General features: G+C 31.5%; 1 long non-coding RNA gene across 3 annotated transcripts; it reads right to left on the bottom strand.

The window, feature by feature from the left end:
* Nucleotides 1–445: 445 nt before the first annotated feature.
* On the bottom strand, nt 446–8,600 carry LOC107897659 (uncharacterized). 3 transcript variants are annotated; one of them, XR_005903529.1, is made up of 8 exons: nt 8,222–8,600; nt 7,286–7,436; nt 2,087–2,226; nt 1,759–1,999; nt 1,480–1,678; nt 1,307–1,399; nt 1,131–1,232; nt 446–975 (listed from the first exon to the last, which is right to left on the bottom strand). It is a non-coding gene; the product is annotated as an uncharacterized lncRNA (long non-coding RNA). The 3 variants fall into 3 exon arrangements; XR_005903528.1 differs by having other exon boundaries at nt 446–872; nt 8,222–8,594; XR_001684243.2 differs by having other exon boundaries at nt 446–803; nt 8,222–8,594.
* Nucleotides 8,601–9,938: the final 1,338 nt, after the last annotated feature.

The raw sequence follows: 9,938 nt of genomic DNA, 5'->3' as shown, positions 1-9,938 counted from the left end.
GGATATGAGAATGTAGTAATAAACACTATAGCAAAATAGGTTTTTAGCGGCATTTTTTTGGCCTTTAGCGGCGCCTCTACAAGTGCTGCTAAAAATAATGCCGTTAACATTTTGCGGCGTTTATGTAAAAAAAAACACTGCTAAAGAACATGATTTTTAGCGGCGATTTCAAGAAAACGCCGCTAAAGAACGTGACATTTACCGGTGCTTTTTGACAAACGCAGCTAAAGAACGTGACCTTAAGTAGCCTTTTTTTGACAAATGCTGCTAAAGAACGTGACCTTTAGCGGCGCTTTTATCTCAAATGTCGCTAAAAATGTATGTTATTTTGCTGCGTTTTTGGTAAAAAAACACCACTAATTTTAGCAAATTTCTAATGCCCTAATTCCATTCATATACAATCCTTCCTGCAACATCAAATCCAACCAATAACAGCAAATCTGAATGATACTTCAAAAATTCAACGAAAGATATATTTATAAATGAAATAACAAAATATTCTTACAGTAATGTTAAAAGTTATATTGTTAAAACATTCTTACAATAAGGAAATAAACATCTAAGATGGTGGCTTTTGGGACAGCTGAAACATTTGCATCATATTCTGAAGTTGTAGCTAGAGTTCGTTGTATTTTCTGTTTTGCTCTGCTTCCTTCGCTGCTGTGTCATCTTTAAGTGATGCTGCCTCCGCTTTAAGTTGAGCAATTTGTTCACCTGTGCTCGCTTGCATCTGAGCCATTTGATCTTTTAACCTCTGAACTTCAGCTTGAGCTTGACTCCCCGAAGGCATGTATTGCTGTGAGCTGGATCCAAAATATTGGGTTGGGTTAACACCAAACCTTGAATTCGAACCTCACCATACGTTTCAGGACCTAAAAAATCAGTAATAATTCTATTATCAATGTTCTCAAGATTAACAGAACTATCACTCAAAGCAATCGCTTCACACTCCGCCTTTTTATCCTTTAGTTTCTCCTAATAAATCAATCAAAGAGTTAGAAACAAAATATATAATAAAAATAAATGCAACATAACTTAACATTGTTTAAAACTACTAACGACGAATTAAACCATTATAATTAAACATTATAAATATTTAAAATAAATAAAATTTTATTAGGTGAATATACCACAATTTCTCTAGCTTCTGAAATCATTGGAGATCCATCTTTTTTCCAATGTGTAATGTCAAAAAGCTGCAGGCGTCTAACTTTTTGATCGGATGAGAGTTCCTACAATATAGTAGTAAAAATATTATTTAGTAGAAAGTAATTAATATTTGACACAATTAATAAATTCAAACTACCTCGGCCTCAGCTACACAAGCAAAACTTTTCGACCCTGCTGTATGCATGAATTTTTGTTTTTGCCTGCTGCTTGTTCCAACTCGCTCACGGTCCTACATTATGAAATTATTATTATGTATATAGTAAATACTATAAACCAAAATAATTATAAGAGTTTGGAAGTATGTAATACCTCTCCTTTTTTGAATTCCAGAATCTAACCGCTTCTTCTCATTGGTACTCAGCATCCCCGGCGGGACATTTTGCAATTTCTCTTCGAGGATTATATCTTTCTTAAAATATTCTTTCTTTAAAGTGCTTTTATGGTCTCTCCATTTTTTTCCCAATGCCTTATTGATATAAGTGTCCGAGACCTCCAAAGCAAATCTCTCCTAAAAAAACACAAGTTTAGAAAGTAAATATAAATGAAACTTAAACCAAAGTATTATAAATTACATTCATGTTTTGTTACCTTAATATTATTGAGAGCTTGATTTTTGTTACTATCAGGCATTTGATGCCATCATAGTTGATAGGTAACATATTGGCATTTCGTGCTATAATGCCCAAATATCCTACTAAAAGTCGAGTTTCTGATCCAACAGGCTGACCAAGATTGTTCCTAGATACTTTGACACGCTCAACAGGAGTTAACTCTTATAAATCTTTAAGCAGCGTACGTCCTCGACCTTTACGCGTCCCACCACTTTCAGCTGAAAAATGGTATATTATAATATAAGAATTTGAATAATAAATCATTAATAAAAGTCAACACGCATGTAAATTAAATTTAACATTACTTTGAATTTCTGCAGACTCGTCAGGTGTTTCTGGAACATTCGAAGATCCAATGGCAGTCTGTTGTTCACTATTTGTTGCTTCCGAATTTAGAGTATTCTGAACAATACTTAGATCTCGTAATCTTCTTCTAGGCATTTTTCTTGCAATACACATAAAATAGTTGAAATTTTAGTAACTAATTACAATAATAATAGTACATATAAAATAGTTGAAATATTTAACCAGACTAAGATTTAAATTATAATATTACATATAATTAAAAAATCGTAAAATCTTACTACATCATTATTCGTAAATATCTTCATCCACATCATGGCGAACCCATTGATGTTGTCTACTAGTACTAGGGATATTTTCATCTAAGTTATGTTCTGGAAAAGGAAAAGTTTCTGATCTTTCAACGATGTCATCTCCACTTCTATTGCCCATGTCAAACAAGTCTCCAGGGGTGTTCCGGAGTACAACGTACTAAGCCTCATCAGTTGGATCTTTCGAATAAAAAACTTGTTTCACTTGAAAAGAAAATACACATGGCTCGTCCATCAATTGTTGTCCAGTGTGAATCAAAGGAGAGAAATTAAACACTGTAAAACCAAATTGATCTTTTTTAATTTTGCGAACAGTATTAGCATCAGCCCAATCACATCAAAATAAGACAACTTTCCATTTGCCATAGTAATCCAACTCAATAATGTCAGTAAGAAGTCCATAATACTCCACATTTCCCTCAACAGGATTACTGTCCCTAGCATTAGCATAACTTGTAATTGAAGAATTAACAACAATTCCACAATTTTGAGTTCTCCTCATTCTCTTGCGATATTTTGTATAAAATCTAAATCCATTCATGAGGAAGACACTATATATTTTTACTACTCTATTCAGACATTTAGAAAGCCATTTAACTTCGTCATTGATGTCCTTCCCACTCCAAACCTATTGAATCGAAAGTAAATTGAGTAATTATAAATGTATTATGTAAAAACATTATTATTTGGTTAACTAAATTTCGTGATTATGTGTCACTTATTGACTTTAGCTACATACCGTTTGGCTTAACAATTCATGAAAAGATTTTGTGAATAACTTTTTAATCTCTCGATGTTGTAAGTTTCAGGAGCGTGAACAAGATCTCAAGATTTGTTTGTACTCACTATGTTAAAAAGAAGTTTTAATTGGTTAGAAGATAAACAAATCAAAAAGATAAATATTTATCAAATTTTAGAACTTAGTTGCGTAATGGTTCAATTGAATCGTGGTGAAAAAGAACATATCGATGTGCTTGTATCCAAGATATATCATCTAATTCTACAATTTCAACTTTGTCGATTGGTTCTTTATAACTTTGGAATAAATAAGTTTCAGCCAAGTTATGATCATTAAGCCCAGCATTTCTACTTGGTCTATTCAATCGTGTTTCAACATTTAGGTCATACACTCCTCTACCAAGTAGCTTTCAGTAATTGATCCTTCTAGATAACGCTTATTACGGCAATAAGACTTCAATTTGTTTAGGAACCTAAACACGATATACAACATTATCAAAAGTTGTAACTAAATGTATAGAGGTGAATGAATGAATACTTTACAAATAAATTAATGAATGAATACTTTACAAATAAATTAGCACCTTTCTATAGGATACATCCATCGATAAAAAATTGATCCACCAAGTATTGCTTCACGAGGGAGATGGATTAGCAAGTGCACCATAATAGTGAAGAAGGAAGGTGGAAAGATCTTATCCAAATTGCATAAAGTCAAAGCGGCTCGATCCTATACTTCCTCAAGTTCTTCAATATCCAAAACTTTACCATAAATAGCTTTCATTATATTGGATAGTTCAATTATACAGGACGTCACCTTTTTTTACATACAACACCGTAAAGCAACTGGCAGTAAATCTTGCATCAAGATGTGATAATCATGTGATTTTAATGAATATAGTCTTTAATATTTAAGACTCACACATCGAGATATATTTGATGCATACGCATCTGGGACCTTTATATCCTTCAACACCATGCAGAACACTTCTTTCTTTTCCTTTGACATTACAAAAATAGAATGTGACAACCGATATTTCCCATTCGGAAGTACTTGGGGATGAAGATCACGCCGAATTCCCATGTCAACTAAATCAAGTCGACTCTGAAGATTGCCTTTTGATTTTCCATCGACAGTCAAAATTATCCCAATTATGTTCTCCCAAACATTCTTCTCAATATGCATGACATCAAGATTGTGGCGTAAAATGTTGTGCTCCCAATAAGGCAACTAAAAAAATACTCATTTTTTCCACAAGTCCACCTCATTAGGATCATCCTCTTTATCAGATTCATCCCTCGATCTTCTCTTTGTTTGTGTGTTAGGTGGTTGATTCATCTTCCCATAACTAAAATTATATCTTTTAACATAAACAAGATTTCAGATCCAAGCTCCTTTGTACTCTTCAGTACCGTCAAATAGAGTCTTTTGAAATCTAAATTTATGATTTCCATCTAACCACCGTCGATGCCCCATATAAGAGAACTTCTTCCCATTATACAACCACTTCGAACAAGTTTGCGCAGCACAACAAAGACAAACATAACGTCCTTTAGTACTCCAACCAGATAAATTGGCATAAGCTAGGAAATCATTAATTGTCCACAACAAAGCTGCACATAAATTAAAGTTCTCTTTTCTCAATACATCATATGTCTCAACACCCAACCATAACTGTTTTAACTCTTTAATAAGTGGCTGCAAATAAATGTCAATATCATTTTTGGAACCTTTCTCTCCAGGGATAATCATAGATAATATAAATGAAGATTGCTTCATGCAAATCCATGGAGGCAAATTGTAAGGAACAAGCACTAAAGGCCAAGACTGTACGAAGTACTCATGATTTTAAAAAGATTAAAGCCGTCAGCTGCTAGTCCAAGCCTCACATTCCGAGGATCGCTTGCAAAGCTTGGAAATTTACTGTCAAACAATTTCCAAGCTAAAGAATTTGTAGGATGCCTTAATAATCCATCATCGGTTTATTGATCATTATGCCACCTCATAGAATCAGTTGTTTTTAACGACATGAAAAGCCTTTGAAGTCTTGGTATTAGGGGAAAAGATCGCAAAATCTTGGTTGGCTTCTTTCTTAATTGTGCCCCACCTTCATCCGCATTCACATCTTCTGTATTCCTATTCATCCAACAGGAATTATCACAAACATAAAAGACTGTTGGTTTTTCTAATCACCCCAGTACAACATGCTGTCATTTGGGCAACTATGAATTTTATCGTACACAAGGCCTAAATCATTTATTAGTTTCTTCATATCTTGACAAGACTGAGGGATTTTTGCAAACGAAAACATCTCTCTCAGAAACTCTAGCAGCATTGTAAAAGATTTTTCGGTCCAATCTCCCAAACATTTTAAGTGAAATAGACGAATGCAGAAGGACAATTTTGAATATTTTGATCCCTCGTAAAGTTCACGTTCATTTCATTGAGTAAATTGTAGAACTTCGTCGCTTCTTAATTTGGCTCATCATCAGGTGCACTTGTTCTCATTTCGGTAAAAACATTTCCACCAATATTACAATCATCGGATGCAATAAAGTCAGGTGGAAACGGTTGCTCACCATGACTGTGCACATTAAATGCATCCCACAACATACCTTCCATGTCATCTTGTCTAACATACTGATGGTAAGCAGTATCAGGATAAGTCAGATTATCTGTTCTACTAGATGTACACTCTCCATGGAAAATCTATTTTTTATACCCCCGAATAAAGCCATCAACAATTAGATGTTCGTAGACAACTTCACGAAAATGCCAATTGATGTTGCCACACTTCTTACACGGGCAAAGAATCATATTCTCTTGGCTTGCATTTTGAAATGCAAAATTTAGAAAATTTTGTACTCCATTTCGATAGTCGTTGCTTACCCTTGACGAATTCATCGAACTCCTATCTATTTCGTTGTTCTTGAAGTCTAAACTTGACAATAAATTACACGAATAAGTTATGTAAGTTATGTGAGTTACGTAAGTTTTCTGAGGTATGTTAAGTTATGTAGTTATGTAAGTTATGTAAGTTATGTGAGTTATGTAAGTTATGATATGATATATGTAAGTTATTAAGTTATATAAGTTATTATATGATATATATTTATGTATTATGTAAGTTATGTAAATTATGTAAGTTATGAAATTTAAACTTTAAACTATATACTTTCAAGGAAATTATTAGATTAAATTTACAAGTTTAGGGTTAATTATACTTTAAATTTTAAACTATATACTTTAAATACAATTTAATTTAATTAGGTCATTTAAAAATAAAATATAAGTAGACAAAATATTTTTTGTGAATCGATTAACTCTAGCAAATTGTTTAGACATTTTATATTTTAATATTTTTTAGGAAACAGTTGTTTTATTTAAATGAAATCGTTATGGTAAAAACATAAAAAAAAAAGAAATAACTTAACAAAATAATTAATGAGGAAAAAATAACTTTTCATTTTAAAAAGCTTTTAAATCATTTTTTTGGAAAAAAATGGTAATTTGATTTTTATATTAAAATAAATATTATTTTATTTTATTTAAATTTTATAATATTATACTATTTTATAAAAAAATATTTTATTACTCCAACACTATAATAATAAAAATACTTTTTTTTGTTTAAAATGGAAAAAGAAAAGGAAAGGGAAAAATAAGCCTATTCACGTGTTTCCTTTTGGCCTTCTTTTACGTTAAAATATTATTTCTTAAGTCCATTATTAAATAATTCTATGCATAGTAGGAGTGATACACATTATAACCAAAACACACCCTATTTTAGACAGCATTTATACTCCAATTAAACAAGCATTAGTATTCGGTAATCATAGGAAACATGTCCTGTTTTGGACAGCTTCAACCTTCCAATTTACCATGCATTACAACAACTTTAATTTAAAAAATAAAATAAAATTAGACAACATTATAATAACTACTAAAATAAAGCCATACTTGTTTTATTATCCAATTTACTTTTGTAATCAAAACTGCATACATATTTGTGTTAGAATAACTACAATAAACCGTGTATTTCAATGCGTGAGAAAAATGAGTGACAAACCGATGACAAAGAACAATGATATACATTAAGTAACTAAAAGAATTATGAGTTCGATTATTATATTTTTTGTTCAGAGCAATACCTGGCGAGGTATATTAGCCAAATAGGAGAGGGTGAAGTTCCCTGGTGAGAGATTTATATTATTATCCTTGCAATGCTTATGAAAGAGTTAACTAAAAGAACATAAGCAGTCGCACGCCTCCATAATAACCTTCGCTTTGCAACCAATTAACCTTCGAAGTAAAAAAATTCGTGTTTCAGCCCATTTATATCGAACATGCAATGTAGATATCTATACCTATGGATGCAAGTGGAACCAGACATAATACAAGGGGAAATCTCATTACTAAAGCTCAAAAAGACCAATCCAAAAATAATGTTGCTTGCATTCAATAATTTGTCAGATTAAATGATAATACATAAAAGACAAGCATACATGCATACATACATACATATATGAGATTCATGTAATGAAGTTAAAAATCTCATTACTAAAGCATCTAAAGAAGAAACAAAACAAAAGCATGTGGCTTGCGTTCCATAACTTGTCAGATGAAGGATAACACATAAAAGACAAGCATACATCCATGTGACTTGCTTTCAATCATATTAAAGATAACACATAAAAAACAAGCATACATACATACATGCATACATTCTTATATACATAGATATATGAAATATAAATTAGCATCAGAAAGCCCAAACTGCAGAACCAATCCTAAACACTTCATCAACACATGGTAACCATTAACCAAAGAATTTCTCGTATATAATCTACAACAGGTACCACAAACAAATTACTCTTCTTAAAGAGTTCTGAATCATAATCTTCAACACTTGAATTTAAAAAAAAAGAAAAAATAATTCAGTCAACAACAGAGCATTACCAAATTCAATTTTGCTTCCATATTTCAGTTCAAAACTATATATTATATTGTTCACAATTAATTTTTAAAAAAGAACATGGTTATCAAGTGTCACATTTTACAGATAAATAACAAAACAAAAAGCCAACCTGTTTCCTTGCTCATGAACGTGCTGCAGATTACCTATTCTTTACCATCCTCTTTTGTCTCCTTTAAACATTTTTCTGAACTATGTCCTCAGGGGCACCTCTTTTCCTAATATTTGCGAATGCAAGATACAAAGAAGATTGACAGAAAAATATTTTAGGAAATAGATCAAGGTTAACGGTTATGGAAAACTACTGATATTTTTAGCAGAGCAAATCAAATGGACTTCGGTGAAAATCAAAGGTATTTTGATTTGGGGATTTTGGGAAACCAATTTGAGGATATCAAATTGGGGGAAATTTTAGGGGATTTGGGGAACCAAGGTTTGGGGAAATAGACAATAAGGTAATCTGAATTGGGGAAAAGTAAAGAAAAATTGGGGCTCCAAAAAACGACGCCATTTTCAATCTATTAATAGATGTTTGTGGCGTTTTTTTATGAAAACGCCACTAGTTTCAAGGCTATAAATGACGATGTTTTTGCAATCTGTTAATAGATATTTGTGGCGTTTTCTCGTGAAAACACCGGTAATTTACACCTTTTGCGGTGTTTATTAAAGCGCCACTTATAACAAGGCTATAAACGATGCCGTTTTACAATCTCTTAATACATACCTTTTTTGGCGTTTTAGGTGAAAACGCCGGTAATACGTACATTTTGCGGCGTTTTTAGAAAGCGCCACTAATAACAAGGCTATAAACGACGCCGTTTTACAATCTCTTAATAGATGTTTTGTGGCGTTTTAGATAAAAACGTCGGTAATACATACCTTTTGCGGCATTTTTTTAAAAGCGCCACTAATAACAAAGCTACAAAACGGGCTCTTTAACCTATTAATACATGTTTTCAACGTTTTTGTTGAAAACGCCACTAAGTATGCAGTATAAACCCCAATAATTTTTCCTTTCTTTTTTTTTCTCTTTATTATTATTATTATTATTATTATTATTATTATTTACTAAAATGGTTAAATTTTAATTTGGTCTCTCTAATATATTTAAATTTCAGATTTATTTGCATATACTTTAATTTTTAATATAATTTAGTCTATATATTTTTATAATATTATTAATTAATCTAAATAGTTAATATTATTAACTTTTTGATTACATGGTAATATATAATTCGAATATTGAATCTTAGAGAATAGAGATTGAAATGTGGTTTTCCATTTTTTATAGGTTTGTGTCGTTTTTTTACATTAATATCTATATATATACACATCAATATATATCCATATGAAATTTATTTTTACGGTTTATAGTTTTAGGATTTAGGATTTTGTATTTAAGGGTTTAAGGGTTTAGTGTCTATAGTTTAGGGTTTTATGGGTTATGATTTTGGGTTTTATGGGTTTTGATTTTGGGTTTTATGTGTTAGGATTTAGGGTTTAAGGTTTATGGTTTTAGGATTTAGGATTTTGGATTTTGGATTTCGTATTTAAGGGCTTAAGGGTTTAATGATTTGGTTTAGAGTTTTAGCATTTAGGATTTTGTATTTAAGGGCTTAAGGGTTTAGTGTCTATAGTTTATGGTTTTATGGTATAGGATTTAGGGTTTAGTGTTTAGGGTTTAAGGTTTAGAGTTTTAGGATTTAGGATTTTGTATTTAAGGGCTTAAGGGTTTAGTGATTTTGGTTTAGGGTTTAAGGTTTAGAGTTTTAGGATTTAGGATTTTGTATTTAAGGGCTTAAGGATTTACTGATTCAAGTTTAGGGTTT

Source organism: Gossypium hirsutum, chromosome A10, assembly GCF_007990345.1.
Source record: "Gossypium hirsutum isolate 1008001.06 chromosome A10, Gossypium_hirsutum_v2.1, whole genome shotgun sequence".
Lineage (NCBI taxonomy): Eukaryota > Viridiplantae > Streptophyta > Magnoliopsida > Malvales > Malvaceae > Gossypium > Gossypium hirsutum.
This window is presented reverse-complemented; position numbering and strand designations above follow the sequence as displayed.